The 24352-nt window shown below is 40.9% G+C and overlaps 1 protein-coding gene across 1 annotated transcript in view; it reads right to left on the reverse strand.

Moving 5' to 3' along the window:
• Positions 1 to 18093, reverse strand: part of TAFA2 (TAFA chemokine like family member 2) — a 194545-nt gene extending 176452 nt beyond the window's left edge. Inside the window, exon 1 of the transcript XR_008575439.1 lies at positions 17211 to 18093. The gene's annotated coding sequence lies outside the window, so the exon portion shown is untranslated. The remainder of the gene's footprint in view (positions 1 to 17210) is intronic.
• Between the last annotated feature and the right edge of the window lie 6259 nt (positions 18094 to 24352).

Consider the following 24352-nt stretch of genomic DNA (forward strand, 5'->3'; position numbering starts at 1 on the left):
TGTATTTGTGAAATGCATGTGTATGAACTCAGCAAAAAAAAAGGCCTAAAGCAGATGTAGTATTGCCTTGTTGCTAACCATTAAATGTCTTGCTTTACAGATGTTATCGCACTGCTCATGGGCATTCTGGCCTTATGCAGGTACATTGCTTGGTCAAAACCCGGTCCAATATGTAACGGTTACTTTGAACCAGGGCTGAACAAAGTTCATCCTTCATTCATTTTTATCTAAACAGCATTCACCATCAGTTCAACTGTACAAATTGCTGATGCTAATTCTTTCTATTATAGACAGGCCCTAGGGTTTTAAACCGTATCCATCAATCTAAGTACATCTATCCACTCTCCACTCTAACATTTAAAGACAGATTAGGTCATTAGTTATGAAACCTGCGATAACAGTTATCACAAGTTATCACAAATAATGTACTATGATATTTAAAAGTTTTTTGGCATTGTATAAGCATTTTAAAAGCAAATTTTAAAACTTTTTTCTTTTTTTTTTTGTTATAAAAGGAGGCAACTAAGTACATAAGAAGGATAATATTTATTCACTGAAAGAAGTATAATCCTCATATTACCGTAGAAGCTTACAATTTTACCTGCCAGAAAATATTTTGTGTCTCTTTAGTAAGTGGCATGAGAAACCTTTTTTACAAATATTCTATCTTTGGGTTTTTGCATAATTTCTTGCAATTAAAATTTTAAGAACTCTTCACAAAATGGTACTTAGGATCTTTCTAACCATAATTAACATTTTCATGTGTTTTGCAATTAATTAGAAAGTTAGAAAACTGCATTACTCAATACTTATATGGCGTTTCATCTCTAATTAGTCAGATATTGATGTTCTGCTAATACAAGTGTCCTGCAATAACAGCTTCTCAAATACAGGTATTGGAGGGATCATGACAGGTTCTTCATAGCCTACAAACAGTAAGAAGCCTTGAAGACCCTCAGCAAATTAAAATACAGTCAAACATTACTTTGCTGATAGTGAGGAGTGAAGAGAGGAATTCTGGGGAAGAAAAAAAGAGGGGGATGTGGGATGAGGAAAGAAGGTACATTGCCTCATCATGTCAAGGTTGGGGCCCAAGAATTTTGTTTACCTTGTGACTTCAATTGTTGCTGCTTACACTAAGAATCACTTCACAACACAAATGATAACCAAAACTACTTCTCATATTTAAGATTCTCTGTAATTCTGGGGTAAAGAGTTTAATAATCTAAGAAGTAGTAAAGAAGATGTACTTCTTATATTACTTACTCCTATTAGGCAAAGGAAAGTTGCTTTGTTTTCTGTTGGTGTTTTTTTCTATAGATTGATTCTATCCAGTTCCAGCGAGGACAATGGGATTTTGAGGACTGACGCCAGTAGACCTATATTCTACAAAGAGCTAAAACTTAAGAAACTCGGTGAATCACAATCAAGTCGCTCATGGGAAAATCAAAACCACAGAGGAAATCTTTATAACATTCTCATTGTTTGTTTTGATGAAACACTAGTAGACATTAGAAACTATATACTTCCCACTCCTCATGGGTTGAGGCACACGGACCACTGCCACAGCTAGGGCAGCGTTCTGACTTATAGTTGTAAGCCTAATGGCAGGCAGCTGCACTAAGGACTAAGGACTGAAAGATTCTCTTGCAGGAGTCAATCTTGCAAGTGAACCAAAGCAAAAGGCGGAAAAATCTTTCGCTTTATCTTTGTTCAGCACCTCACTCCTGACTGGTTATGCTAAGTGCCACCGTCACAAAAACAATTAATACAGAATATGCCTCTTTCAGGATTGCACATTTGGTTTATTGCTCTGAAACTCCGTAAGTAGACTTTTACATGCATTCACTATATGCTTATTCATTCATGTGGAAACTCTTCCTATCGTTTTCCCCTATTACACCATAGTCCAATAAATGCTTGTTCTGAAGTTAACTATCCTAGATGATGCTCTCAGCAACAAAAGTTGACCTGAGAAATAAAATTTAATTAATGTCATGATCTTTATGATTTAGAAGGAAAGCTGAAAACACCCTTTCCAGACCTACTTCTAAAAAGCTATTCTCTGATTATTTATGTATCTTAGAATTGTTAGAAACATTAAATCTAGCTTACCCAGTTTGGCTAACAGGCTCGTAACTTGTGAGATTTTTCAGTCCTCAGCTGAAGATCCAGCCTTTGAATTAAGAGCAGAAGTATTTTTTCACAAGTTACGATTTTGCATTAGACTACATCACTAAATGACAGACAAAGAAAGAGACAAAAATAAAGTTTTAGCAGAAATTGCCTCCAAGGTTAATTAATTTCATAATTGTGTATGATGCTATTATTCTTCCTGTTATCTAGCAGTAACATAGGTACTGATATGTTCAAGACACCTAAATTTAGGCAATGAAATATAAGTACTCAGTTCAGTTGACTAAACATGGTATTTGACATGCCCATGTCATAGATCTGATACAGTGCTATAAATCCTATCCAAGTATCTTAGATACTTTGACACATTTTAAATGCTTACTACAGTTAGTTAAAATATACACTTAGGGCAAGTTATTCAACTTGACCAACTTGCCATGACTTGACATACAGTTCAGCTGATCCAAAGTAGGTATCCAGTTTAGGGCAAGCAGCATCACTCTACAGGTCTATTGGTAAGGAACAGGATGCAGGTGCCTGAACATAACCATCTAGAACCATCCGAGATGCCCAAGGGAAGGAATTGGCAGATATGATGCAAGGCATCTTGCATCTGATTCAGATTGGATTCTGCACCCATCTGAAGTAGCACTCGGAGGCCAGACAAGCTACTCCAGAGTGTTCTAAATTATGTTATGCATCTGAACCCTACCCTGGATGTGCCTTGACTATGAAGCTAAAGCAACTATCTCATATGTAGATAGTTACGACTGGACACCTATTTCAGGTGTCAATCTCAAGCTGTATCCTGCCTCTACTGTCCTTTTTGGTGGGCTATAACTGAATTTCCAACACTAAAAAACAAGCAGCACTGGACTCCTTTAAACTTCACAAAACAGGAAGAAGGTGACACACAAAGTGTTTTACCCTTTGCACATCACATAAGTCTCTGAAGAAGGAGTTTCTATTATCATTAAAATAGGACATCGTAACTTTGAATGTAGCTTTGCAAAAATTCACTATGTAACAACAAAATGAATCGCAACTAAAGGTGTATTTACTTCTAATCTTTTGTAGCTTGTGTTTTGTGGTGGGTTTGTTGGGAATTTTTTTGAAGAAAAAGAGGGAGATGTCTAAAAAGGTGTTCTTTTCAGATTCTTTATGCTGGCTCAGAAATTTTTTGTGATGATGCACCATTATTACTTTTCTCCAAGTCCCAGGAGATTTAATACATTTAGAGCAGAGGCTTCAAGATTAAAAAGAATAACTTAGAAAAATAAAATTACTACCGTACTTTTGAACAGGCAAAGAAACGTAATACTATGAGACCTATGAGACTACTGCTACACCTAGCTCTGTCATTCCAAATCATAAATTTTAATCACTGGGAAAAAGATATTCAGGCCAATCAAGTAACACAAGATGATGATAAAACACAATTGTAGCTGTTCTCCAGCTTCCGAACTTGCTAATGTCAGTAAAAAGGTAAATTCCAACTACAAGTTTTATTAGTGTTGAAAATGCTGAAAGGTGGCTCCACCTTCACCTTTTCAATCAAAATCAGCCACCCAAAGAGCTTTTATTATATGAGATTCATAGAGTGAATTTCAGAGTAACTGCAATGGTTATGTGAAGGGCTCCACTCTCTTTGCTCTGACAGATCTAGGCCATCTGAGCAGGTTTGAAACTTCCTTCATCACCTTTGAGACTGAAATTAAAGAGGAGGTATGCGGTACTCAGTCTGAAAGCTCTATAGTATTGAAGGCCAGCAGAGAAACTTAATACATGGAGTTAATCGTGAAGGGATATGATGCTATTTTAACAACCAACATTAAAGACAGGATTTCTAGCAGTTGCAAAATTAGCTGCCTCTCTGTCCTTTTTGTGGTGTCTGTTGCTCAAGCCCTTTAACTTTTTCTCAAAAAAACTACTGTGTTGATCTTTGAGAAGCCAAACCAACCTCGGCTACCAACTGGAAGAGATAAACTAAAAAGTAAGATAGAAAGGATGGCCCTTGTTTTAAAACCCATTTTATATGTTGCTATATTCGATTCTTAGTATTAAAAATAACTTTGGAATTAAATTTTTCCTGGCTGTTTTATTCAACCCTGAACACAAATTACTTAGACCTGCTGAGGAAGCCTAGTGTTGAAGGTCAGTGTGTATGATGGGACGGCAAAATGACAGCTATGCTCAAAGAAAGATAAAGGGATAGTGGCTTGAAAGCATTCAGAGGTAGAAGGAAGTGCCCTCAAATAGCAAAAAAAGGGAAAAAAGTATATCTAGTTCAGGAATCCTAACAAGCTCATTGGAAATTTAAATGGTAAATTAAAACTCTCATAGAAAATTACTACTGTAAATTATTATGCTGGTAAAAAGAAAACCAAGGAGTTGTGCTCTCTTATTACACAAGTACTAAAGTAACTGGCATTACTATTCACTGGAGTGAGGGACATTTAACTTAGAAATCCAATTTTTGTAGAAGAATGTATTTATAAGTATATAGAAGTTCTTAATTGTTAGTATGTAGTTACTAATCAAAGACATTATTTCATTCAATCACAATTAAAAAAAAAGTGAAAAAAATCACATGGAACAATAGGTTTGGTTTCATTTTTCAAAGAAAGCATTTATTGGACAGAAGCCTAAGTTAAAAATTGTTTAAATTAAGAAAAGAAAGGACATGCACAATCTCTTCATCATTCTCCTCTTCACCAATTATGGTCTCGTCTTCTTCAATGCTAGAAAGTGTTTACAATAGTTAAGAATGAAAAGGTCTTACAAAGCTGGGTTCCACAGAAAGTCACAAGCAGATGTGCTTTTCCCCAACGTAATGTTAGACATTTCTGGGAAACACTAATGAAATGTCTTCCACAAATGTGAAAAGAGCACAAAATAAAAATAGAACAAAAAGTAGAAGCCAGATACAGCTTCTTTGCTCTGAAACAGGAATGACTGTTCAGTACCTGCACAAATTAGCATTATATAAGTCCTCCTGCAACGGTGTTACATGAAACATTGGCTACCACTAAACAACAGAAAGAATATGACAAAGCATTCGTCACAGTACAAAGCCATATTTTCCTCTCATTCTCATTTCCTTCTTCTGTTAGAGTCCAGTCCCACTTGTTGTCTGGCTCCAGCCATTACTGAAGTTCCTTAACAGAGCAACTTCAGTTCTCCTTCACAAAAGAGAACTACTGGATAAAAACAAAATGTCTTTATCAAGGCCATAGTCACTGGAGAACCTCAGCAACAGCTGATAAAAATAAAACAGAGAAATTGTTTGTCCATTATGCTATTTCTTTCTCCAGTGGACTCCAATCACAGACTTCTTATTTCATGGTCAATGACAAATTCAAAAATTCTCCTGATGTGAGGGGAAAGGAGAGACTAAAGACAACAAGGATTTTCAAGTAATAATTTCTACTAGAAACAATCACACTGTGGGAGCCAACATATCATTATGTACAGAGGTCCAACATCCCTTCTACCTCCAAGACTACCTGTCTTCTAATACCTGAAACCATTATGGCATGCCTGACTCATCCTTTGGCAAAGACCAACTGACAAAATTATAATTAGCCAACAAACAACTCCAAAAGTGGTAACGCAGAGAAAGATGTATCTTTAAACCTTTACAATCTGTCATTACTATGATCTGAACTCCACAGCCCACTGCTGAACCAGAATACAGCAAAATTATTCATGTTTATCTCACAGTTTCTGTTGATAATGTAGACTTACACACACTAATTTTCTTACTGTCACATAGCTATTCATATACAATCAGTTCATAACTTTTTTAGGATTGTTATGCTTATTGTCACATAAATTTATTTTATATGCAAGTGGAAGTACCAGCTGTAAATAAAAAGAAGAAATATCTCTGTGGAGAGACGATAACTTTAAAGTTGCAATAGCTTGGCCAGTAATTAGAAACATGTTCCTTCTAGGTGCTAGATAAAAGTCATACAGATCTTCTGGCCAAGACCAGAATACATATAGAAATTAAAAGAACCAGACAGCTACAAATTGTCTCTCCAGGAAGGAGGCCATGAATTACCAACTGCTTGATTTAAGACACTGAAAGAAAGACACAGAGAGGCCGAAATATGCAATTCAGAACATCTGTGGACATACGCATTAAATAATAGCTTCTTACTTTTTCCAATAAAATAGTAAAGTTTAGGTATGATTGGGTATACACAGACTTTTCTTTTATCTCTTTCTTTAATGGGTAGGAAGTTTGGGAGAATAAAATATATTTTGCTTTAAAAATCTGGTTTTGAATCACCTTAATCATTCACTAGAAAGAAATATTTTATTTCAGCTGACAGAATTAGGTCTGTCATGTTACTATGCCTAGAAACCAGAAAAGATTGCAACTGAACTGGAGCACCGCCGAACCAAAAAGTTCCAGCTTCAAGAGAAATGAGGGGAGAAATGAAGCTATCTGCTTAAATACTTACTCATCTGTACGCTCAGCTATTTACTCAAAAGGAGGTGCAAAGGCGTGTAAGGCACAAGTAAGTTGTGAACTTACAGTATCCAACAGCGCAGAGGATACACATCACACCCTTCAGCTATGAAGGTGACTCGAAAACTTCTCAGCACATTTTTCAATGATATGTGTATCACACTCATTTTAAATCCGCATTCGACATCTACTGATTCAGACAAAGGAATTTTCCCCCAAGAACATTTTCAATATTGTACCCACAAAGCAACTGTGAGAACTGGCAGGAGCTCCGACACACAACGAATGAAGGAAGTCTATTAGAGGCTTACTTTTACTACAGCTTGAACGTTAGGTTCAAACCTGAAAGATGAAGACTTTTTAAAATGTACATTTCTACCTTCTGCCATGGCAGGGTCACGGACAAAGTTTCCTTCTGTCAATCACTTCCATATTTTGCTAAAGTGGAACTCTTGAATAGCAGAGAAAAAAAAAATAGAATTCATGGAAAGGTTATTGGGATTTACCACCAGCTAAGCTGAGCTATTTGCAGAATGCATGCACATTTACGGCATTTAGTTTGTATCCATTAACTAGATATAATTAACCACAGTGGCAGAACCAGGATTAAATAGCCTGAACTAGTAGATATTATTGGATTTAATAAATACACAGAGGTAATGGAACCTGTGAGCCACAAAGATTGAACTCACTCATTGTTACTGACGCATCTGCAATTTTTGCAAACTCTTTATTAGACAACCACTTAATTTGAAGAATTATTCTAATAAATTGAATATTACCATTACCAAAAAAATACATGAGAATAACATACCAATTCCAAAATGCATCTATGCAATACAGATGGAATATTATTTGTGTTTGTGCTTAAGTTTACTCAAAACAATCTCCTGGGGTGGAGAAAGAGCATAAACTATTATTATTATTATTATTATTATTATTATTATTATTATTATTTCATCAAAGCAAAAATTAACTATTCATCCATCCACGTATGTATTTTCACATTGTGTTTTATTAAAATAGCATATGCAGTAGTCTTGTCTTTATTATTGATGACAACATGGTGGCTATTGGACTGATATAATGGTCTCAAGGAGTTTCCAAATATAAATATATTCTAATGAGATAATCCCTAGAGCATGGATATGGAGGAATGCTATCTAAATAATGTCACTTCTGTTGCAGAATTGGTTTCAAATTAATTGTTTCTTTCTAAAGCTATAATTATCAGGAGGAATGCAGTTAGTCAGAAAAGATGAAGTTAAAAAGTGCATAATGTTTAATAGCTCATTAAATAGAAAATATATTGTAAATTTGGGATTCAGAATGACTTGCAGCTAACTGTGAGATGATGGGTCATGGCATATGAAAAGAGACTTTTTTGGCAGGAAAGCAATTTGGTAATGCTGACTGCAGTCTGCATTTACTTGACATTCGGAAAGATCATATGACACCAATGCAGATGAAGTGAACAGTGAAGAGAAAAGGAAGGGCAAGGAGAGCTAGAGGAGAAAAAGTTAGGTTATGAGTGGCTGCGAGGATGATGAGGAAGAGGAGAATATGAGTGCCACTATTGGGAGTTCAATTTTTAAAGTGGGAATGGGAAGAAGGTGTTCTATTGCAGAGACTCGGTGTATTCATGCAGCTATAGTGACAGCTGTGTCGGCACTTTTCTCACAGAGGGGGTTTATGGAGAAATCATATAGGTGAATAATTAGCAATTTTGTAATTTCTCTTCCAATAAGAAAACGTAGTAACTGTTATGTACCCATTGCTCTGAGTATGATTTTAAAAGCATACTTCATTTTTTAAAAGCATGAAGTGTGTATTTACCAGATGTCAAATACATATTTATAATAATGCAAGAAATCAAAGCAACTCCAAAAAATTCTGAAACATTTAAGAATAATTATACTGTTAAAAGAAAATAAAAAACAAAACAAAATTAAAACATTACACTACAGCCTCAAAGTAAAAGAAGCTCAAATCAGCCGAGCTAAGCTTAAACTTTCTCCTAGTATGTTTTTCAAATAGGCAGTGATCCCAACAATTACATGAGAGGACACAAACATGATCAGAATGGGAGAAGGCAGCTGTGTATTTGCAATGGTCACAAGTAAACGCATGCCATACCAGCCTGCACAAACGTGAGGGCTAAAGCCCCTTAAAACCTCATACAATCATCTAAAAGCACAAAGTGATGTATGAAGTACTGCAGCATGTGGGCTCAGATTCCTAGATGAAGCACAAGCAGCTTAACAGGGGAAGAAAGTTATCCAGGCTTACGTTCTTTTATTTTGTCACAAGCTGATCTATGTGGTAAAACAAAATCTGGAACACAATCACCAAAAATACTTCTATCAAGGTACTGCTTTTGGCTAGGATAGAGTTAATTTTCTTAATAGTAGCTCGTAAGGTGCTGTATTTTGGATTTGTGACCTTGAAGTGTTCGTGGCTGTGGATAAGGCCACAGCACAGCAGGTACTACTCTGAAGGGACTGTGGCCCATGGATAAGGCCACGCTAGAGCAGGTACACCTCAAAGTGTCCATGGCTGTGGATAAGCTCAACCACAGCAGGTACACCCCTAAGGGACTGCAGTCTTTAGATAAGTCCAAGCCAGAGCAGGGGCAAGCGGAGGAGTTCATTGCCATGCTAAACCCAATGGTCTGGTCCAAAGGGACCGGGGTGGAGATTGTAATGGAAATACCTTTGAATTGTTGTAACCCGGGATTTGAGTTGCATGTTATGGGAATTACTGTAGCAGGAACCACCCCAACCAATGGAGGACAAGCCTTACAAGAAGCAGTGCAAGTGCAGCAGTGACCCAAACTGAGCTGGCTTTGGTGCCCAGTAACTCCACACAACACACCACCTCTCCTGTCCTGAGTGACCACCATAATAGATGGAGCTCAAAGTCATGGGCTAAATGAACTCAATGGACATTTTATGGACTTTATACAGGGGTGGACCATAGACTAAAGGAATGGCATCTGTGTATATATCAAAGGGTGGGAAGGGGAGGAGGGTGGTTAATGAGGATGTATTGGGTAGTGTGGGACGTGAGCATGACATAAATGGTAAAGAATAAGAGGTGGAGATCGTACTGGTTTTGGCTGGGATAGAGTTCATTTTCTTCAGAGTAGCTTCCAAGTTGCTGTGTTGTGGATTTGTGACCAAAACAGTGTTGATAACAACTGTTAACTGTTTTATTTATTGCTGAACAGTGCTTACACAGTGTCAAGGCCTTTTTTTTCTGTTTCTCACATTGCCCCACCAGTGAGAAGACTGGAGATGCAACACAGCTGACCCCAGCTGACCAAAGGAATATTCCATACCATATGACGTCATGCTCAGCAGCAAAAGCTGCAAGGAAGAAGAAGGAAGGGGGGACATTTGGAGTGATGGCATTTGTCTTGCCAAGTAACCATTAGGCGTGACGGAGCCCTGCTTTCCTGGAGATGGCTGAACACCTGCCTGCCCATGGGAAGTGGTGAATGAATTCCTTGTTTTGCTTTGCTTGTTTGAGCAGCTTTTACTTTACCCATTAAACTGGCTTTATCTCAACCCACGAGTTTTCTCATTTTTTGCCCTTCTGATTTTCTTCCCCATCCCACTACAGAGGAGTGATAGAGCAGCTGCATGGGGCTGAGCTGCCAACCAGGGTTAAACCAGAACAATCACATTATAACGTTTATAAACAGAAAATAATAAAATCTTGTTGCCATAAATGACAATGAATCTGCATGGGGGGAAAAAAAAACCCAAACATTTCCTGAGCCAGAAGCTCAACCAGTTCCTGGATTCATGGCCACTTCTTTCTATGAACATCCATTGCACAAATATCAATGTAATGCCTTGATTATGAAGGTTTGGACACTTTGGCAGTAATGTGTTTTAAGTATTACCTTAATTCCAATGCAAGGGACATCCCTCATGATTCTAGATTGAATAGAAAAAAGCAGCATCACATAATGAGAAGTGTCAGGCAACATTAAGCGTATTGGCTGATAATATCATATCTGAATCTATAGCATGTTATGTTAGCATACAAATACAATATTTCTTCTGTCTTGGTTCCAGGAAGCTTATAAACCAGAACTTATCTCACTTTATTTGCTGCTGTTGCCAGACCTCAAGATAAAATTTCCCATCTTATTTAAGTATAGCTTATTTGTTACAATACATAGATAAAAAAATTTCAAAGCTAAATAAACACAGGTAACACAGTCCAGAGAGGGTATTCTTCTCCTGTCATGGTGCTGAAACAGATCCTTTTTTCTGCAATTACACTTTAAACATGACCTCATTTCTTGCAGGATTACCACAGCCTGATATGTTTTGTCAGAAAGTGATATTTTACTTCAGTGCCACACCAGTATCATCACATTTGAAAATGCACATGATCGTAATAGTAGTTTCTAATACTATAATACAGGGTAGCTACTTGGAGTATCTTTCTGAAAATTACTTGCTGTTATACAGTCTCTGTTCTGAATTTAAGGGGATTGAATGTTTACAATAGGTGTAGGACTGACAAGCCATCGAAACAAAGCTCAAGTCTTGAATTTATACCCAGAATACAGACACAAACATAGTCGTCTCAACAGCACCTCATCTACACGCCTTCAACATGGATCACTCTAAGCAGTTAGCAATGTTTATTCAGGCTCGCTTCAGAAAAGTCTTCAAGCACATAATTAATTGGACTAGTCCCATTGAAGGCACATGTTTACAGCTGAAATGCCTTGTGTGATCAGACTTCAGGTTTTGCCTCTCTGTGCGCACAGCAGGCGCACATCCTAATTTTTGCTAGTGGTGACTCTTGCGACTTGGACACTTCTAGAGTAATAACCGAACTAAGACTACTAACTCGTTTTAGATAAATCATGAGAAAAGCTTCAGACGGTACTGTCTCTCATCCCTTACTGGAAAAGATCCAAATTTCAAACAGTTTCCTACATACAAATGGCACAGAAAGCCATTATCTTCCCTCAGAGCCATCGAGCCATTCTGCGTTACTTTGCAGTGCCATTAAGTGCAATGACACAACAGCCAACGATGAATTATGGTTGAGCCTAGAACTCAAAAGGCCAAACAGATACCTTAAGTGGGAACAAACACCAAAAAAGTCTCAACTGAAAGGGGATCTGGAGCACAAAGTTTTAATGCAGTGCTCACAGATCTGCCATTTGCAGAGTCACAGAGCAGAAGGCGGCACCTAGCCTGAGACTGCACATCAGAGGCTTTGGGAGAGGTTCTCTCATACGTGTGGTTTCACATGGTGAGGGAGAAGCCACAGGGAGAGCCTGTAACCAGGAAGAGTGTCCTGCATAAAGACACTCGGATGAGCATGGAAAGCCATTTGGTGACCCCAAGAGCTGCACCATACCCTCTCCCCCATTCCATGACACGACATGTCAGACAGAGACGAGCAGAGGGCCACGTGCTGCGTAGCTAACTGGTTTGTGGCAAGATGGACCAGAGGCCACAGCTCTGCCTTATCAATATGTGAGGCAGAAACTGCAGTGGGGGAGTGGAAGAAATCCAATACGAGAGTATCACTGCGAATGTGAGAGACTTGTCAGGTCTGTGCTCCTGTCTCTAAAAGAGCTGGTGTGAGACTGCATGTTACTGAGAGATTTATTTTAGAAATGTATTATATCCTGCTTTTAAAAGGGAAAAACAAAGCAAAGCCAGTACACTAAGCAATTGCAGTTTAGTTCTAGTAAGTCAGTTAAAATATACAGTACTCCAATACTGCCTCCTTGCATTTCAAGAAGGAAATTGCTTTATTGGATCAAGCCAGTGGTCCGTCTAGTCCAGTACCTCATCTTCAAATATGGGATCTTAATATTGCAACAGAGGCAAGAAATCTTCCACACAGAGAGAGGCCGGCATACAACCAAAACTAAAAACTTGGTTATCTATTTCAAAAATGTTTCATACTTACCAACTCATATCTTAATATTTTGCTATTTATACAACTGAATAGGTTTGTTGAACTGCGCTTGTGCATTTATTTACTTGTGAAGTTTGTCAGTCTAAAGCACCTTATGCGGCCTTAACTCCAATTTGTGATTTAAGCATAGGAGATTACCAAACACCCACGAGTTCAAAAAAAAAAAAAAGCTCTGTGTGCTTTCACCTGTGTGCTACCCTGTACTACAGCTCTCCCCTTGGCGTTGTTAAAGGGATGCTCGCAGTAGAGGCAGCTGTATACAATGCTGTCCTGGTGCCGAGAGACCTGTGTTCAAGTTTCATATTACAAGATCAGCAAGACGTGAAGTGAGGCTACTGGAAAATGTAAGCAATTAACATAGTACGGATTATGAGGTTTGATGAGCTTTAAACAAGGGGAAAAAAAAAAAATCCAATTTCCCACTTTTTACACATGCAATTATACAAGCGATCCTGCCATACCGCAAAAGATACAGGAGCTATTCCTGTATGTCCTTACTCACGCAAGGACTAAGGATCAAACCCATACGAAGCATTTTCTAGTGCTACTTCAAGCAATAGCTACAGCTACAATGCATTCTACAAATCACCATCCTGACACATCTGAACAGAAGAAAAAGCTAAGAAAGCTTTTTTTAGTGACTTCATCCCATTTTATATAAGTATGTAGTGTCCTGCCATAACTAGTACTGTAAAGCACGATGTCTTTATTTCTCTCTTCTATGTCCAAAGCGTTTTTCAAAACACACTGCATGAAAGAAGCTCTATAAAAATGCCTTGAATTGTTTATCTTAAAAATGTGACTGGTTTGCACTAGCAGTATGAAAAAGTACATTAGGTGGCCATTATTATTTTGTCTTCTCTTTTGATAAATAACTGACTACATATGGTTAGCAAGAGTGGCTGGCAAGGGTGTGTAAAGAATCAAAGCACAAAAATCACGATCTTCCCAAGTTCTACCAAGAGCAAAAGGAGATAGGTCTGTAGCTGTCATCAGGAAAAATGAAGGGCGTTACTGTTAATGTTTCCACATTCATTCCTATGTCTGATGAGTTTTGTAAATCTGAACTGAGTTATGAGGAGGAGTGTTTTGAAGTATATTAACAGCTTACAAAACTAAATCACTGGGCCAAATTTCCTGTTGAAATAGCTCCAAGAGTGGGCCTCTGTTTCTAAAAAGTATTTTGAATGTGAAGGTGGGCACTTACAATGGATTCCGTGAAGCTCAGTATACTATGTAAATGTTTTCTCATCCTAAAAAAAAAAAAAGGCAAGCAAAATCCTTTTAAAAGTGCATACTTAAATTCAGTGATCTAAGCATAATGGAGCAAATCTCCAGCTGGTTTAAAATGTCAGAGCTTCAACTACTCCAATGGAGCAATGAAAGTCTACATCAGATGGGGATGCCCCTATTAACACATAAAAATGGTCATGAACAGGGACAGGTCAGTATTCAGCTCTGCTGGCGTAAGACCCGTCTGTTATATTTATCCAAACACAACTTTTGCCTCAATGCCTTTAAAATTCACCATTTAAAAAGGTAAATGGAAAATGCATTTTCAAATGAAAAGCTATTGCTACCTGAATTATCTGGAGCTGTAGTAGAAAATCGATGAGAGAAAGACATTTAAATGAGATGTTTAAATACAGACTGTAAATATGAGACTGAACATTAATTAATTAGATTTGTAGGGTTTTCCCTTGCTTTAGCCTCTGTATCATCATGTAGTCTTTGTTTACTTTCATCTATTTTCTTTGTTTGATGACGTTGGACTAGTAAATACATTGACGAATTGCATCAGTAAATGCCATCCATATATCATAAAAATAGGATGTACTCAATGTTTCTGGCACACTGATGCTGAAGGATTTTTTTTGCTTGAACTTTCAGTACTTAACAAAGGAAATAATAGTGCTTTGCTGGATAAACTTCCTGATTTTTATTTTAATTTTCAGTGAACAAACAGCTGCAGAATAATGTGACTTAATGAGGCATTTCTAATAAAATCCTGCAGAAGTTAAAACAGGGGCATAGAACTGCTTGCTCACTGATAGTTGTATCATTCAGAACAATTTTTCAAGATGGTGATCACATTTTTGTGTAGATGAGTATTAGATAATGTGATTTTCTGTCTTCCAAAGTCAGTGATTTCCTTTAGTATGGTAACTAGTTAGCATTGTTCTATTACTTATTTATAGTAAGTAAAATATACAACATAATTAACGCAACGTATTTCTAATACACCATTTAGGCTTTACACAGGTTGGTAAGTAGCAATACAGCCAGCAATAAATTTAAGCGTGAAGATGCTCAGATCTGAAAAATTTCATGGTATTTTTTGCTCACCAAAAACATATAGCTTGCATTTGTAAAGATGTCCTTTATCAAGTCTGTCATCACCTGCGATGAAATTATGAAACTTCTTGGCTGCTACATGTTTCTCTGCCACCACAATTCAGTGTGAAGTATTATTTGCTTTATGTAAATCTAGATGGGGTTCAATGAATCATCACTTTGCAACCTGCCAGTAAAGCAATCTCCAATATCCGTCTGTACACACATCTATTTACTTCCATTCAGAACAAGTTTTTCATGCATTCCCCAGCAGAATTATCAAGTGCATTACAAGCATCTACATGTAAGGCTGAGATCCCTCAGATCATAAGAAGAGACAGGTTAAAAGGTTACCCCGTATGTCCAGTATGATAAAAGATACTGCCAGATTAATCGTCATTCTCTGATTAAAACAGCATGACAGGAATCAAGATTTTATCTCAAAGTCACCCACTACCAGCAGCATATCTAAAATTAATACCACATTTTTGAAAGCCCCCTTATGTTCAAAGAACATGTGGAACCAGTGAATAGTAATCCTGATTTGCTGGCAACTAACTCAGCAAAGCTTTCCACTGAAATTATGGCACTTAGGAGGTTTGCATTCATAAGAATACCGGTACTGTAGTTTTGGAAATTGGGACTTTATGACACCAAAAAACACATAGCTTTCAATATTGCCTCAGCAGTAACAGCTCTCTGAAATAAAATGTTAATAATGAAATTTATAGGAATTACTTTACTAGTGTTAATTATAAACTCACAAAACAATTTAGGCACCAGTATGAAATGACTGCACAATTACTGTGAAAAAGTATAATGAGATGTAACCTTTGCCATCCCTGATAAAAATGCCTTAGTATGCTCTTTCCCAACTTCAGCTAAGCTATATTCCTAGCACCACTGAACTACTATTTTTCTAGTGTTTACGCTACAGAAAAGAATCTTAATTTATCAGTTTGACTTCATTTAGATCAGCCCATAAAGTAGCTTTAAAGTGTTAAACATATAGCAGGCTGAATGCTAATGTCTGAAACTAGTTGGTAAGACAGAGAAAGCAGATAACAATTATCATTTAGTCAATAGTAATTTAAATGTATCCACTGCTGTGCGAAGACCCTAAGACCCTCAATGCTTTACGGGGCTTTCATGGATAGGGGTTGAGTATGTTTATTATTTACACTGACAGTTCTGCAGGAGTCAAAGCACGGTTCTTTAAACATTGAGCCGGTGTCTATTGGGGGTGGGTGGTAGAAGTGAGGTACTCGGTGCTCTAAAAAAAAATTACTGATAATCTCCAAGCAAAAGCTGGAAAGAGACAACTGTAACTACACATATAATTTAAAATGCTTTAATCAATGATTTTAACTCCCGGTAAGAAAGAAATGTACAGAACAGCCATGCATGGCAACTCCTAGCAGGGCAGTGCAAGCTATTGCTCTCTATTCTTTGCATAGATAACCTGGTGTCCGATCCTACAGCTTCACAGGAACAAAGCAGGTTATTTTAAAACTTTCTCTTGCAAAGCTATAAATAGGGTGGAATAAGGGAAAAGCCCTCTCACTGTGGCATACAGAGCCTGCAATGTATTTAGTAGATAAATGAGTTCACTGAAATACAAAGCAAGCAACGCAGATGGACAAGATGTTTCATACTACATACACCACAACTTGGGGAGCGTTACACACAGAAAGAAATGAAACAGTGAACAGTCTCTTTATCGCTTTTTTTTTTTTTTTCTTTTTCCCCCAAGGATTCATAAAGCGACTCCTCGCTCTTTCAGCCGCGGCCGACAAAGCGTCCGGGCTCTAGAACAGAGTAAACCCCCAGGAGCCCAGGGGTGCTGCGAGTTAGCGGCCACCCTTCCGATACAAGTAGTTGGGCTGAAAAATGGGTGGGTTCCCCTGACCCCTCACGGCTCTGCTGAAAGGCTGAAGTGTTCGTTTGAATAAAATTAAATAGAACTAAACGGAAAAAAAAATAATAAAATAAAGCCCTGCGGATCTCCCAGCGCAGGGCTGGAGCAGGCTGCCCCAGGCGCCCGGCAGGAGCCGCGGAAGGGCGGCGAAGGAGCTCCCCCTCACACCCGGCTTTCTGCAACTTTTGGGCAGCGGGAGGGCGGCAGCCCGCACCAGCCGCCCCGCACACCCTGCGCCTGGCCCCGCCGCGGCCGCTTTCCTCCCGCCGCTCCGCGGGGTCTCCGCCAGCCGCGGAGGGCATCTCCCGCCCCCCCCCCCCCCACCAGCGCCTAGACAGACACACAGACACACGCCCCTGGAGCGCTCCGCTCACCTACCTGCAGCCCCGCTTCCTGCTGGAAACACCTAGCGATCGGCCGCCTCCCGTCGGGGGGGAGCTCCAGCCTTACCGCCCGGGCATCGCCGGCACACGCCCCGCGCCCCGCCAGCGCCCGGGGGCATGGAGCGGCGCGGCGCTCGGCTCGGCTCGACTCCCCTCAGCTGGGCTGGGGCAGGCAGCCGTCCGCCGGGGCCCGGGTCTGCCCCCGCTTCTCTGGGAATACACCAGGAATCCGGCTAAGAGATGCTAGAGGAAGGGTGAAGTAAGTGGGAAGGGAGGGAAGACTTGAAGTGTTTCTCGTGCACGATTTCAGACTATTAAAAAAAAAAAAATTAAAAGAGGACGAAGTATGAATTAGCTATCGGAAAAGCGTAGGGTGAGGAAGTCCTGCAGCCAGGTGCGGCTCCGGCCCCTCCGCCAGCTGCGTGCGGTCCCGATTCAGCCCCGCCGGCAGAGGAAGGGAGGAAAAGCCGGCGCGTCCTGCAGCAATCCCTCCGTTAGAGCATCTCTGATTGGTTTGCCTTTCACACACAGCACGACTTCCCCCTCCTGCTGCCTCCTGCTCTCTCTTGGGAAAAGTAATTGGAGAGCGAGAGCTTCACCTTCAGCAGCGGCAGCAGCCGCCCCGCGCCCAACCTGCGCGCACCGCACCGCACCGCGGAGGGGCCCGGGGCCGCCCCGGGCGGCCGGACAAGCAGAGGCAGCTCCAAGCGCGCCCTGCCGGGGGTGCGGAGGGGAGGCTCTTCTCCTCCCCGGTGTTTATCCAGCTCCTCACTGCCCTCCTCCCCAGCCCCTGTACGAGGCACCAGGTCTCCGCGACCGCCGCTCTGTTTGACCGAGGAGTGGGGCTCCGCCGGCAGCGCCCGCCGCCGCCCCCCCCGCGGCCCGCGCACACCGGGGCTGAGCCGCCTCTCGCCCGCCCCCGCAGCACGGCGCGGCACGGCGCTGCTCTCTCCTCCCTCCTCTCCTCGCCTCTCCCCTTTGGAGCGGCGAGGCTGGGGGGTGCGAAGTTTCCGCACAGGCACACGTGGCCGGGAAGAGGAGGAGATCCCCCCGGATCCCCGGCAGCCCCGCCGCGGGGGCGGGTGGCACAGCCGCCGCTCCCCCGGGACCCCCCTTTCCCCTCCGGCGGGAGGCTGAGCGCCGGGCGGGGAGGGAGCCGCCGGGCCGGACAGGACTGGGCAGCTCCCCTGGGGGAGCGGGGCCGGGCCCGCAGCGGCTGGAGCGGGGGCAGGGGCAGGAGGGACGCGGCGGCGCCGGCAGCCAAAAGCTGGACTGTGTCTCCCTCCAGAGGGAGAAGGGAGTCACGCACGGCAGCTCCGGCGGCGGGAAAGCCGCGGCCCCGGCCGAGCCCCTCTTCCCACGGTGGTGCCCGAGTGGTGGAGTCGCGGGTTTGGTCCGTGCACCCGCGCTCGGGAGGTGGTAGGGGAACGTATAATGGGTCAGATTCTGCAGGTCTCTTCTCTCTCTGCTTAAAGACGGGTGGTGGGTCGCATTTGTCTGCCACTACTGTTGATTAATAGAGGGAAATTTTGGTGGGTGAGGATAAATAAAAGCATAGCTTCCTCATTTTTTTCAGTGTGTTTTGTGCTGTCTGAACAGGGATGCAGAGAAATGGAGGGGAGGGATACAAAAAAAGGTGAGAAAGGGCCCTCATTTGTTACAGTAATATCAAACAGTCAAATTCTTAGTTTTCTCCTAGAATTCTTGTGCACTCCTAGGTTAAATGCTGATGAATGCATGCAGCATTAAGAAGTACTGATATTGAATCATAGAATGGTTTGGATTGGAAGGGACCTCAAAGATCATCTAGTTCCAACCCCCCTGCCATGGGCAGGGACACCTTCCACTAGACCACGTTACCCAAAGCCCCATCCAACCCAGCCTTGAACACTTCCAGGGATGGGGCCTCCACAACGTCTCTGGGCAACCTGTTCCAGTGCCTCACCACCCTCACAGTCAAGAATTTCTTCCTAATAGCTAATCTAAATCTACCCTCTTTCAGCTTAAAGCCATTACCCCTCATCCTATCACTCCCTGCCCTTGTAAACAGTCCCTGTCCAGCTTTCGACATCATCTGTTGTCTATTTTTAATTTGTACCAGCTAGTATAATAGCAAGTTTTCTGAAAAGAAGCTTTTGTTGAGTCCTTAACTATCATCACATCTTACATGATGTTGATAGTCAACTCTGTGAGAAACAGAAGAGGGAAGTGAAACACTTCCCCAGTTGTTACTGTTCATGCCAGTGTTTTTCCATATAAGGATCTATAGAATGTTTGAATTAATTTTTTCAAGGCAAATAGAGACCTAAGGGTCTGTGCAGTCAAAAAAAAGGCAAAATGAAGGCTTAATTTTGACTAGCCCACACACAGTGACACAGCTGTAAGATGAAATACAAAGAGGTTGGTATGGAAAGGGCAAGTTAAAAGTAGCCTGGTATGTGGTTGTCACAACTGCTGTTGCAGCAAGCACTGCAGTACACATACATGCCTGGATGCAGACTGCAGCCAAATTAAAAGACTGCTGGTTGTAAAGACAAACGCGGTCTTATCTCGTTCATTGGAAGCTGATACAATAACATCACCATTTCTCTATGTAACACAGTAACTGTGTTTCTACATTTGCAAACAGCTAAAAATAATGCAGAGGGAACTGAAACAACCAAGACCGTGCTATGAGCAGCATAATTTGGTAGACCCAAACTAATGGGGATCCACAGGGGTTGGATGCTCCTGCCCCACCAATGCAAAATGACCAGGGATCCTGAATACATACTGGAATGGGTGACCTTTCCTGCTGCATGGGTCCATGTAGGACCACAAGTATTGTTACTGGATTAAAAGCAGTCACAGCACATCGAAAATGCAACTACAGCAGCTAAAATGCAGCTACAGCAGTTGTTGCACTTTAAACATAGCAAACATCTTGTAATTATAGGAGCACATATACCTATATTAGCTGCATGTATCATTACACTCAAGTTGACTGTGTATTGTAAGACCAGAGGCTACTCAGTAGTTTCATATTGGTGTCCTGCTGTTACGGAAATCAGGCAAACACATCTGAAGACACAGAACTATTGTCACCCAGTTAAAACAATACAAACAAGTCACATGGAAACAACAGAAGAAAAAACAGTAGACATAGAAGAAAAAGCAGTAGACAAAGCAATAGATAAGATGACCTGTTTTGAAGCCCGTGAATTTTGTCTGTGCAAATCTTGGAAAGTGTGGTCATTATTTACAGCGTGGTGCTGCTGCACATGAGCAGTTGTTCCAGATCACTTTGCACAACATCTGAAAATCTGAACAAATCTGCAGTACTCACACACAGGTTGTGGGACACCATGCAGAAAGACATGCTTTCAGGAAGCTTCTCTGCATGCTTTCACAGTACGGCCAACACTCCCGGGAAGAACTGAAATGATCCGTTGCACCTATAACAGTGCAGCTGGTTTTACAGATGCTTACTTAGTAAGCCTGACTCATCTCCAAAGGTGCAGTTGTACATGCTGCACATGCACCATATGATAAATTTACCATTTTCTGGAAATACCAGATTGGCAGTCTTTGTCCTACGCAGCCTGTATTTATGTCTTTCTGACTGGAAAATCCCCAGCTGAATACTGTGGCTTAGAACACAATACAGTTACGAAACACAATTATTATATGAATGTTCTCTCTTTCTTCTTTCAGCTTGTTTCATTTTTGAGTTAGTATCACTATTTCTTACTTTTCATCAATTTGTTGGGCTCTTCCACACACTAAAAGAAAAGCATAAAACATGAAAATGGGCATTGGCAGTCACAGTAGATATAGTGTTTGGAACAACTTCAGCATTTCCATTTCTAGATGAACAGCACAGCATAAAAATCAGGAAAATAAAAACTTGTTTCTGAGTAGTTGCATAGATGTGGATCTGGTATGTATCTTTTTTAAACACTGATTTTACTCAGAGGCATGCATGTTCTGAGCTGCTGAATAGAGGGAAAGAAAATTTATATTTTGGTAGCCACATGTAGAGTTTGACTCTAAGAACTGATGAGTTCACTAATGTCTACCAACAATTTTGCTGCTTTATCTTTCCCAAGATACCCTTCCCATCACCCACCATGCTTCTAACCAAACTAACTAAAAGTGTCAGCTGTGGCACTGTTCTTCAGTTTAGCAGTTAGGTTCTTGGTTACTCATTTTGTTCATAAAGATCAGGTTTTTACTGGGGTCTTCCATCTCTCTTAATGTTGAACTTCAGGTACTAAAATAAGCAGGGACACAGACCACAGCTCTCATCAGGAATACCTCAAGGTAAGGAGACCTATAGTGGCTTAGAGCCTGATGTGCTGCAGCATCCTACAACATTCCTCTATTGCCATTCCCTAAAGCTGGGGAAGAGGAAGCATAGATTCCAAAAGTCAGCTGCTGTAAATTATTTTCGGTTATCATCCTGACGCTCTGGGAGCTGGGACAGTCCAACAAGAGCCTAAAAGTCCCCTTTACAATGTGTATACAGATATGCAGTTACTCATATTTTATAACAGGTGAGAATCTGGTCCACCAAATTTAAAGTTCTTTAAAAGATCTGGTACATTCCAAATATTCACATACAAAAATAAAGGGAATTGACTCCTGAGAAGCTGATGGAAAATGAAAAGGCAATGGAGCAAAGTTATTCTGGGGTTCTTTAATAAGTCTCCCACAGGCATTTATTAAAATCATGCTGGTTATTGGATTTTGAAGGAAATGGGGTTTTTAACTAGCATATTGGAATTGTCACTGATTTTTCAAAGCTTCCACATAAAATGGAAAAACTGACTGCAAAAAAATAACAGAAGTAACCATTCTTTCTCTTCCACAACACATAAGTGATACAGATAAACACTATGATGATTTTTTTTTACCATTTGAAATCATTCTTCTAAGATATGAAATGACATGGATTGCTTATGCATGCTAATAGAAATGCTGCTCATAGAGTAATGACATCTTCCAGGATGAAAAAACACCCAGATATATGTACATATTCAATGTTATTTTGGGAGCAAAACTTTGTTGCTTTCATTTAAGAGGAGAGAAAGCTGGGAATCAGGGAAAAAATGGGTTGAAAGAGACCTCTGGAGGTCTCATTGGGCTGAGGATCCAAACCCCAGTCATGGGTGGGCTGACTTCACAGTTAGGTCAGGTTGCTCAGGGCTGTGTCCTGTGGTTTCAGATAGTTCCACAAAGATTCTACCTACCAGGCTCTCCGGCCCTTTTCCAGCATTTGACTGCCCTCATTGTGAAGGATTTTCTTCCTTACATCCAAACAAATTTGTCAGAATTTCTCTTTCTGCCTCGTGTCCATTGACTGTCATCCCTCTGCTGTGCACTTCCAAGAAGCCTCTGGCTCCATCTTCCCTGTAAGCATCCGTAAGTAGTTGAACACAGCACTTAGATCTCCCCTTTCCCTTCGTTAAAGGGGCTGAACAAACACAGCTTTCAGTTTCGTGTCTATCTTGCCTTCACCACTGCTACGATGCACTGCTAACTCATGTTCAACTTGTCCACCAGCACCTACAGGCATTTTCTGCAAAGGCATTTTCTGCAAAGACATTTTCTACATCATCAGTGCCAAGCTTGTACTGTTGCATGGGGTTATTCTGTCCCAGGTGCTGGACTTAAATTTGTCTTTGTTGAACTTCATGAAATTTCTGTGAGCTCACTTCCCCAGACTGTTTTGAGCCCTCTGAGTGGCAGCCCTGCCTTCCAGTGTATTGACTGCTCCCCACATTTTGGGGTCACCTGCTCGGAGTGTTTGCCACTGTCATCCAGATTGTTGGTGAAGACTGTAAGCATTATGGGCTCCGGTACTGAACACTGAGGAACACCACTAGTGACCAGCCACTGCTCTTCAAGCTTTGCAGTTCAACCAATTTACACACATTTTATAAACTACCCATCCAGTCCATATCTGCCCAGTTTGGCTACAAGGATGTTATGGCAGACCATGTCAAAAGCCTATCTAGAGTCAAGATAAACAACATCCACTGCTCTCCCCTTCCCCACACAGCCAGTCATTTCACCGTAGAAGGCAATCAGGTTGGTCAGGCAAAATTTGCCTTTAGCAAATCCATATTGACTATTCCAAATCACCTGCTTGTCCTTCATTTGTGTGGAAATGACTTCCAGGAGAACTTTCTCCACAGCCTTCCTGCAGATTGACCTGTAGTTCCCCCCATACTCCTCCTTGCCTCCTTGAAAATGGGCATATTTACCATTTTCCAATTAGTCAGGACCTTCTCCTGTCACCATGAACATCTGTAGATGATAGAGAGTGATCTCACATTGACATCATCCCATTCCCTCGGCACACTTGGATGCAAAGTGCACCTGGTCCCACAGACTACTGTATGCTTATGTGGTTCCTATGGATCTTCCCCTACCGGGGGGTGGTACTTTACTCCCCCAAACTCATCCACAAAGCAGAGCTAAAGAAAGATGAAGAAATCCTGTGATGAATGCTGTTTGTCTGACCTACCCCATAGAATATCATACAAACACATCTTTCTTCTTATGCAATTTCATCAAAAAGAGCAAAATCCCCCAGGCTGTGAGAACTGTGGCTATTTTGAAATATAAAGATGCTTCTGTCTAATACTTCGTAAAGCACCTAAGCTCCCTAAAGGGGAAAGATTTAAAAACCTGCAGTCCTCATTTCTCATTTGCTACCTCTTGACAAGTCACTACTGAGCTTTTTAGATCTTTTATATATCATCATAAGGCACCTTACCTTCCCTGTGCATTAGAGACCCAATGCTGCCAGGCACAGCTTCTGAGTCTTGCTCTGGGTGAAGCACATACTGAAACGTTAGGTGTTGCAATATTTCGTGCTGTGGCTCCTAAATTTCTTTTTGAATCTAAGATGTAATCCATGTGAAAAGCAGAAAAAAAAAAAAAAACCACCACCAGAAGAATTCAGATCAGAAGGAGAACAATACTTGGTCTTCCCACCTTTTGGAAATAGTCTTAAATTTTCTTTTTAACAAGTAATCTGCTTGGTTATGTTATATATTTAATAAGCAACAGGTCTGTGCTTTATTACACCAAAAGGAAGAGTCCATGGGCCAAACGTTTTGGGGTCACTACAGGGTTCTATTGCACAGC

Source organism: Grus americana, chromosome 1 (genome assembly GCF_028858705.1).
Source record: "Grus americana isolate bGruAme1 chromosome 1, bGruAme1.mat, whole genome shotgun sequence".
Lineage (NCBI taxonomy): Eukaryota > Metazoa > Chordata > Aves > Gruiformes > Gruidae > Grus > Grus americana.